Source organism: Bombina bombina, chromosome 5 (assembly GCF_027579735.1).
Source record: "Bombina bombina isolate aBomBom1 chromosome 5, aBomBom1.pri, whole genome shotgun sequence".
NCBI classification, from domain to species: Eukaryota; Metazoa; Chordata; class Amphibia; order Anura; family Bombinatoridae; genus Bombina; species Bombina bombina.
This window is the reverse complement of record NC_069503.1, coordinates 2,239,508-2,247,644: the sequence shown is the minus strand read 5'-3', so window position 1 is coordinate 2,247,644 and position 8,137 is coordinate 2,239,508. Positions and strand designations below refer to the sequence as shown.

Here is an 8,137-nt window from a genome sequence, read left to right as displayed (position 1 = left end):
GAGTTGCCTGGTATTTCGGCGCTGGACTGACCGTAATAGGCGGGATCAGACTGATATACTACAGGAAAGTTCTTCTCTGTGAAAAGCATTACTGGGCTAAAAGAAGTTGCACCCAGGTGGTAAATCGCCATAGAACAGGCTAACAATGGTATTGAGCCGGTTGTTCATTCCTGTGAGTGCACTTCTCTCTGTATGTTATTCATTTTGTTAGCATAGCGTGCATTGTTTTGCAGTCCAAGTATAAACTGCTTTAAATTCTGTTTCTCGTTTTGTTGTTTCTATTTGGTGCAGATATAGATGAGCTCCTGAGCACTAAATCATTGTAGCATGTTGCAGAGTCATGAAATGAAACATACTTGGGTACACAGGATGTCCTTTAACTTCCCTGGGATGTGTTTCAGTGTTAAATTACAGGAAAGGCAGTTTTGTTATGCAGATGATTACTGTGGATGGGAGATGAGCTTGCTGCTAACTACAGATTGCAGTTAATATAAGTGATGCATGTGCATTGCACCAGTCATTATTACACAGGGAGTATAAAGTAGGGGCTTTGGCGGAGCTGACGCGTTTTGTTGTGCAGATGATTACTGTGGGTGGGAGATGAGCTGCTGCTAACTGGAGAGTGCAGTTACTATAAGTGATGAGTGTGCATTGTACTAGTCATTATTACACAGGGAGTATAAAATAGGAGCTTTGGCTGAGCTGACGCGTTTTGTTGTGCAGATGATTACTGTGGGGTGGGAGATGAGTTTGCTTCTAACTACAGATTGCAGTTAATATAAGTGATGCGTGTGCATTGCACCAGTCATTATTATTACACAGGGAGTATAAAATAGGAGCGTTGGCTGAGCTGACGCGTTTTGTTGTGCAGATGATTACTGTGGGTGGGAGATGAGCTGCTGCTAACTACAGATTGCAGTTAATATAAGTGATGAGTGTGCATTGTACTAGTCATTATTACACAGGGAGTATAAAGTAGGAGCTTTGGCGGAGCTGACGCGTTTTGTTGTACAGATGATTACTGTGTGGTGGGAGATGAGCTGCTGCTAACTGGAGAGTGCAGTTACTATAAGTGATGCATGTGCATTGTACTAGTCATTATTACACAGGGAGTATAAAGTAGGAGCTTTGGCTGAGCTGACGCGTTTTGTTGTGCAGATGATTACTGTGTGGTGGGAGATGAGCTGCTGCTAACTGGAGAGTGCAGTTAATATAAGTGATGCGTGTGCATTGTACTAGTCATTATTACACAGGGAGTATAAAATTGGAGCGTTGGCTGAGCTGACGCGTTTTGTTGTGCAGATGATTACTGTGGGTGGGAGATGAGCTGCTGCTAACTACAGATTGCAGTTAATATAAGTGATGCGTGTGCATTGTACTAGTCATTATTATTACACAGGGAGTATAAAGTAGGAGCGTTGGCTGAGCTGACGTGTTTTGTTGTGCAGATGATTACTGTGGGTTGGGAGATGAGTTTGCGTCTAACTACAGATTGCAGTTAATATAAGTGATGTGTGTGCATTGTACTAGTCATTATTATTACACAGGGAGTATAAAGTATGAGCTTTGGCTGAGCTGACGCGTTTTGTTGTGCAGATGATTACTGTGGGTGGGAGATGAGCTGCTGCTAACTACAGATTGCAGTTAATATAAGTGATGCGTGTGCATTGTACTAGTCATTATTACACAGGGAGTATAAAGTAGGAGCGTTGGCTGAGCTGACGCGTTTTGTTGTGCAGATGATTACTGTGGGGTGGTAGATGAGTTTGCTTCTAACTACAGATTGCAGTTAATATACGTGATGCGTGTGCATTGTACTAGTCATTATTACACAGGGAGTATAAAGTAGGAGCGTTGGCTGAGCTGACGCGTTTTGTTGTGAAGATGATTACTGTGGGGTGGGAGATGAGTTTGCTTCTAACTACAGATTGCAGTTAATATAAGTGATGAGTGTGCATTGTACTAGTCATTATTATTACACAGGGAGTATAAAGTAGGAGCTTTGGCCGAGCTGACGCGTTATGTTGTGCAGATGATTACTGTGTGGTGGGAGATGAGCTGCTGCTAACTGGAGAGTGCAGTTAATATAAGTGATGAGTGTGCATTGTACTAGCCATTATTACACAGGGAGTATAAAGTAGACGCTTTGGCTAAACTAACGCGTTTTGTGTTTTGTTGTGCAGATGATTACTGTGTGGTGGGAGATGAGCTGCTGCTAACTGGAGATTGCAGAGACCATGGAGGTGAGACCCTTTTGGATTTTATTCTGAACAAAGTTTCCAGCTGCCACGTGATGCAGTGGTGTCGTTATATATATAAAGGGGTTTAAATCCCTGCAACAGTGATCCAAGAGCACTGTTATCCTATTGAGTTGTATTTGTGTAACCCAGGGCTTGACAAACCCAGGCACCCTGATGTCGCCCTCCTCAACCAGCCACACCTACATATTAGCTTGTTCAACTGGATACTTTCTAGACCTTATAGCTGAGAAATCCAGAGAAATGTATTGCGTTATATAATGTGTGTTTGCTTAAGTGCACTGCAGCCAACACATTACCGTGCCCTGCGTGTTCCAGGTAGTACTCGGGTACTGTGGGTAAGCCGTTGCTGGACAGATCATGACCGCGCAGATACAGTTTGTCGCTGTGTGATGGACAACAGAATAATCAACTTTTTATGCTACAAGGTCCCACTTATTCATAACTATCTCATTACTGTCACAAATATAAGTGCACCTGTGTCCTTCTAATACATTAGCTGTGTCACTATGTTAGTATGTGTGTGAGCTGATCAGTAAGTGCACCTGTGTCTAATACATTAGCTGTGTCACGTTAGTATGTATGTGAGCTGATCAGTAAGTGCACCTGTGTCTAATACATTAGCTGTGTCACTATGTTAGTATGTGTGTGAGCTGATCTGTAAGTGCACCTGTGTCTAATACATTAGCTGTGTCACTATGTTAGTATGTGTGTGAGCTGATCTGTAAGTGCACCTGTGTCTAATACATTAGCTGTGTCACTATGTTAGTATGTGTGTGAGCTGATCAGTAAGTGCACCTGTGTCTAATACATTAGCTGTGTCACTATGTTAGTATGTGTGTGAGCTGATCAGTAAGTGCACCTGTGTCTAATACATTAGCTGTGTCACTATGTTAGTATGTGTGTGAGCTGATCTGTAAGTGCACCTGTGTCTAATACATTAGCTGTGTCACTATGTTACTATGTGTGTGAGCTGATCTGTAAGTGCACCTGTGTCTAATACATTAGCTGTGTCACTATGTGTGTGAGCTGATCAGTAAGTGCACCTGTGTCTAATACATTAGCTGTGTCACTATGTTAGTATGTGTGTGTGAGCTGATCAGTTAGTGCACCTGTGTCTAATACATTAGCTGTGTCACTATGTTAGTATGTGTGTGAGCTGATCAGTAAGTGCACCTGTGTCTAATACATTAGCTGTGTCACTATGTTAGTGTGTGTGTGAGCTGATCTGTAAGTGCACCTGTGTCTAATACATTAGCGGTGTCACTATGTTAGTATGTGTGTTGGCTGATCAGTAAGTGCACCTGTGTCTAATACATTAGCTGTGTCACTATGTTAGTATGTGTGTGAGCTGATCAGTAAGTGCACCTGTGTCTAATACATTAGCTGTGTCACTATGTTAGTATGTGTGTGAGCTGATCTGTAAGTGCACCTGTGTCTAATACATTAGCTGTGTCACTATGTTAGTATGTGTGTGAGCTGATCAGTAAGTGCACCTGTGTCTAATACATTAGCTGTGTCACTATGTTAGTATGTGTGTGAGCTGATCAGTAAGTGCACCTGTGTCTAATACATTAGCTGTGTTAGTATGTGTGTGAGCTCATCTGTAAGTGCACCTGTGTCTAATACATTAGCTGTGTCACTATGTTAGTATGTGTGTGAGCTGATCTGTAAGTGCACCTGTGTCTAATACATTAGCTGTGTCACTATGTTAGTATGTGTGTGAGCTGATCAGTAAGTGCACCTGTGTCTAATACATTAGCTGTATCACTATGTTAGTATGTGTGTGAGCTGATCAGTAAGTGCACCTGTGTCTAATACATTAGCTGTTCACTATGTTAGTATGTGTGTGAGCTGATCAGTAAGTGCACCTGTGTCTAATACATTAGCTGTGTCACTATGTTAGTATGTGTGTGAGCTGATCAGTAAGTGCACCTGTGTCTAATACATTAGCTGTGTCACTATGTTAGTATGTGTGTGAGCTGATCAGTAAGTGCACCTGTGTCTAATACATTAGCTGTTTCACTATGTTAGTATGTGTGTGAGCTGATCAGTAAGTGCACCTGTGTCTAATACATTAGCTGTGTCACTATGTTAGTATGTGTGTGAGCTGATCAGTAAGTGCACCTGTGTCTAATACATTAGCTGTGTCACTATGTTAGTATGTGTGTGAGCTGATCAGTAAGTGCACCTGTGTCTAATACATTAGCTGTATCACTATGTTAGTATGTGTGTGAGCTGATCAGTAAGTGCACCTGTGTCTAATACATTAGCTGTGTCACTATGTTAGTATGTGTGTGAGCTGATCAGTAAGTGCACCTGTGTCTAATACATTAGCTGTGTCACTATGTTAGTATGTGTGTGAGCTGATCAGTAAGTGCACCTGTGTCTAATACATTAGCTGTGTCACTATGTTAGTATGTGTGTGAGCTGATCAGTAAGTGCACCTGTGTCTAATACATTAGCTGTGTCACTATGTTAGTATGTGTGTGAGCTGATCAGTAAGTGCACCTGTGTCTAATACATTAGCTGTGTCACTATGTTAGTATGTGTGTGAGCTGATCTGTAAGTGCACCTGTGTCTAATACATTAGCTGTGTCACTGTTAGTATGTGTGTGAGCTGATCAGTAAGTGCACCTGTGTCTAATACATTAGCTGTGTCACTATGTTAGTATGTGTGTGTGAGCTGATCAGTAAGTGCACCTGTGTCTAATACATTAGCTGTGTCACTATGTTAGTATGTGTGTGAGCTGATCAGTAAGTGCACCTGTGTCTAATACATTAGCTGTGTCACTATGTTAGTATGTGTGTGAGCTGATCAGTAAGTGCACCTGTGTCTAATACATTAGCTGTGTCACTATGTTAGTATGTGTGTGAGCTGATCAGTAAGTGCACCTGTGTCTAATACATTAGCTGTGTCACTATGTTAGTATGTGTGTTAGCTGATCTGTAAGTGCACCTGTGTCTAATACATTAGCTGTGTCACTATGTTAGTATGTGTGTTAGCTGATCTGTAAGTGCACCTGTGTCTAATACATTAGCTGTGTCACTATGTTAGTATGTGTGTGAGCTGATCTGTAAGTGCACCTGTGTCTAATACATTAGCTGTGTCACTGTTAGTATGTGTGTGAGCTGATCAGTAAGTGCATCTGTATCTAATACATTAGCTGTGTCACTATGTTAGTATGTGTGTGAGCTGATCTGTAAGTGCACCTGTGTCTAATACATTAGCTGTGTCACTATGTTAGTATGTGTGTGAGCTGATCAGTAAGTGCACCTGTGTCTAATACATTAGCTGTGTCACTATGTTAGTATGTGTGTGAGCTGATCAGTAAGTGCACCTGTGTCTAATACATTAGCTGTGTCACTATGTTAGTATATGTGTGAGCTGATCAGTAAGTGCACCTGTGTCTAATACATTAGCTGTGTCACTATGTTAGTATATGTGTGAGCTGATCAGTAAGTGCACCTGTGTCTAATACATTAGCTGTGTCACTATGTTAGTATGTGTGTTAGCTGATCTGTAAGTGCACCTGTGTCTAATACATTAGCTGTGTCACTATGTTAGTATGTGTGTTAGCTGATCTGTAAGTGCACCTGTGTCTAATACATTAGCTGTGTCACTATGTTAGTATGTGTGTGAGCTGATCTGTAAGTGCACCTGTGTCTAATACATTAGCTGTGTCACTATGTTAGTGTGTGTGTGAGCTGATCTGTAAGTGCACCTGTGTCTAATACATTAGCTGTGTCACTATGTTAGTATGTGTGTGAGCTGATCAGTAAGTGCACCTGTGTCTAATACATTAGCTGTGTCACTATGTTAGTATGTGTGTGAGCTGATCAGTAAGTGCACCTGTGTCTAATACATTAGCTGTGTCATTATGTTAGTATGTGTGTGAGCTGATCTGTAAGTGCACCTGTGTCTAATACATTAGCGGTGTCACTGTTAGTATGTGTGTGAGCTGATCTGTAAGTGCACCTGTGTCTAATACATTAGCTGTGTCACTATGTTAGTATGTGTGTGAGCTGATCTGTAAGTGCACCTGTGTCTAATACATTAGCTGTGTCACTATGTTAGTATGTGTGTGAGCTGATCAGTAGTGCACCTGTGTCTAATACATTAGCTGTGTCACTATGTTAGTAGTGTGTGAGCTGATCTGTAAGTGCACCTGTGTCTAATACATTAGCTGTGTCACTATGTTAGTATGTGTGTGAGCTGATCAGTAAGTGCACCTGTGTCTAATACATTAGCTGTGTCACTATGTTAGTATGTGTGTGAGCTGATCTGTAAGTGCACCTGTGTCTAATACATTAGCTGTGTCACTATGTTAGTATGTGTGTGAGCTGATCAGTTAGTGCACCTGTGTCTAATACATTAGCTGTGTCACTATGTTAGTATGTGTGTGAGCTGATCTGTAAGTGCACCTGTGTCTAATACATTAGCTGTGTCACTATGTTAGTATGTGTGTGAGCTGATCAGTAAGTGCACCTGTGTCTAATACATTAGCTGTGTCACTATGTTAGTATGTGTGTGAGCTGATCAGTAAGTGCACCTGTGTCTAATACATTAGCTGTGTCACTATGTCAGTGTGTGTGTGAGCTGATCTGTAAGTGCACCTGTGTCTAATACATTAGCTGTGTCACTATGTTAGTATGTGTGTGAGCTGATCAGTAAGTGCACCTGTGTCTAATACATTAGCTGTGTCACTATGTTAGTATGTGTGTGAGCTGATCAGTAAGTGCACCTGTGTCTAATACATTAGCTGTGTCACTATGTTAGTATGTGTGTGAGCTGATCAGTAAGTGCACCTGTGTCTAATACATTAGCGGTGTCACTATGTTAGTATGTGTGTGAGCTGATCAGTAAGTGCACCTGTGTCTAATACATTAGCTGTGTCACTATGTTAGTATGTGTGTGAGCTGATCAGTAAGTGCACCTGTGTCTAATACATTAGCTGTGTCACTATGTTAGTATGTGTGTGAGCTGATCAGTAAGTGCACCTGTGTCTAATACATTAGCTGTGTCACTATGTTAGTATGTGTGTGAGCTGATCAGTAAGTGCACCTGTGTCTAATACATTAGCTGTGTCATATGTTAGTATGTGTGTGAGCTGATCAGTAAGTGCACCTGTGTCTAATACATTAGCTGTGTCACTATGTTAGTATGTGTGTGAGCTGATCAGTAAGTGCACCTGTGTCTAATACATTAGCTGTGTCACTATGTTTGTATGTGTGTGAGCTGATCAGTAAGTGCACCTGTGTCTAATACATTAGCTGTGTCACTATGTTAGTATGTGTGTGAGCTGATCAGTAAGTGCACCTGTGTCTAATACATTAGCTGTGTCATATGTTAGTATGTGTGTGAGCTGATCAGTAAGTGCACCTGTGTCTAATACATTAGCTGTGTCACTATGTTAGTATGTGTGTTAGCTGATCTGTAAGTGCACCTGTGTCTAATACATTAGCTGTGTCACTATGTTAGTATGTGTGTGAGCTGATCTGTAAGTGCACCTGTGTCTAATACATTAGCTGTGTCACTATGTTAGTATGTGTGTGAGCTGATCAGTAAGTGCACCTGTGTCTAATACATTAGCTGTGTCACTATGTTAGTATGTGTGTGAGCTGATCTGTAAGTGCACCTGTGTCTAATACATTAGCTGGTCACTATGTTAGTATGTGTGTGAGCTGATCAGTAAGTGCACCTGTGTCTAATACATTAGCTGTGTCACTATGTTAGTATGTGTGTGAGCTGATCAGTAAGTGCACCTGTGTCTAATACATTAGCGGTGTCACTATGTTAGTATGTGTGTGAGCTGATCTATTAGTGCACCTGTGTCTAATACATTAGCTGTGTCACTATGTTAGTATGTGTGTGAGCT

The 8,137-nt window shown here is 41.4% G+C and overlaps 1 protein-coding gene across 1 annotated transcript in view; it reads left to right on the top strand.

Moving 5' to 3' along the window:
- Nucleotides 1-2,183: 2,183 nt before the first annotated feature.
- Nucleotides 2,184-8,137, top strand: part of LOC128659172 (zinc finger protein 239) — a 40,397-nt gene continuing 34,443 nt past the window's right edge. The window contains exon 1 of the mRNA XM_053712858.1: nt 2,184-2,243. The gene's annotated coding sequence lies outside the window, so the exon portion shown is untranslated. The remainder of the gene's footprint in view (nt 2,244-8,137) is intronic.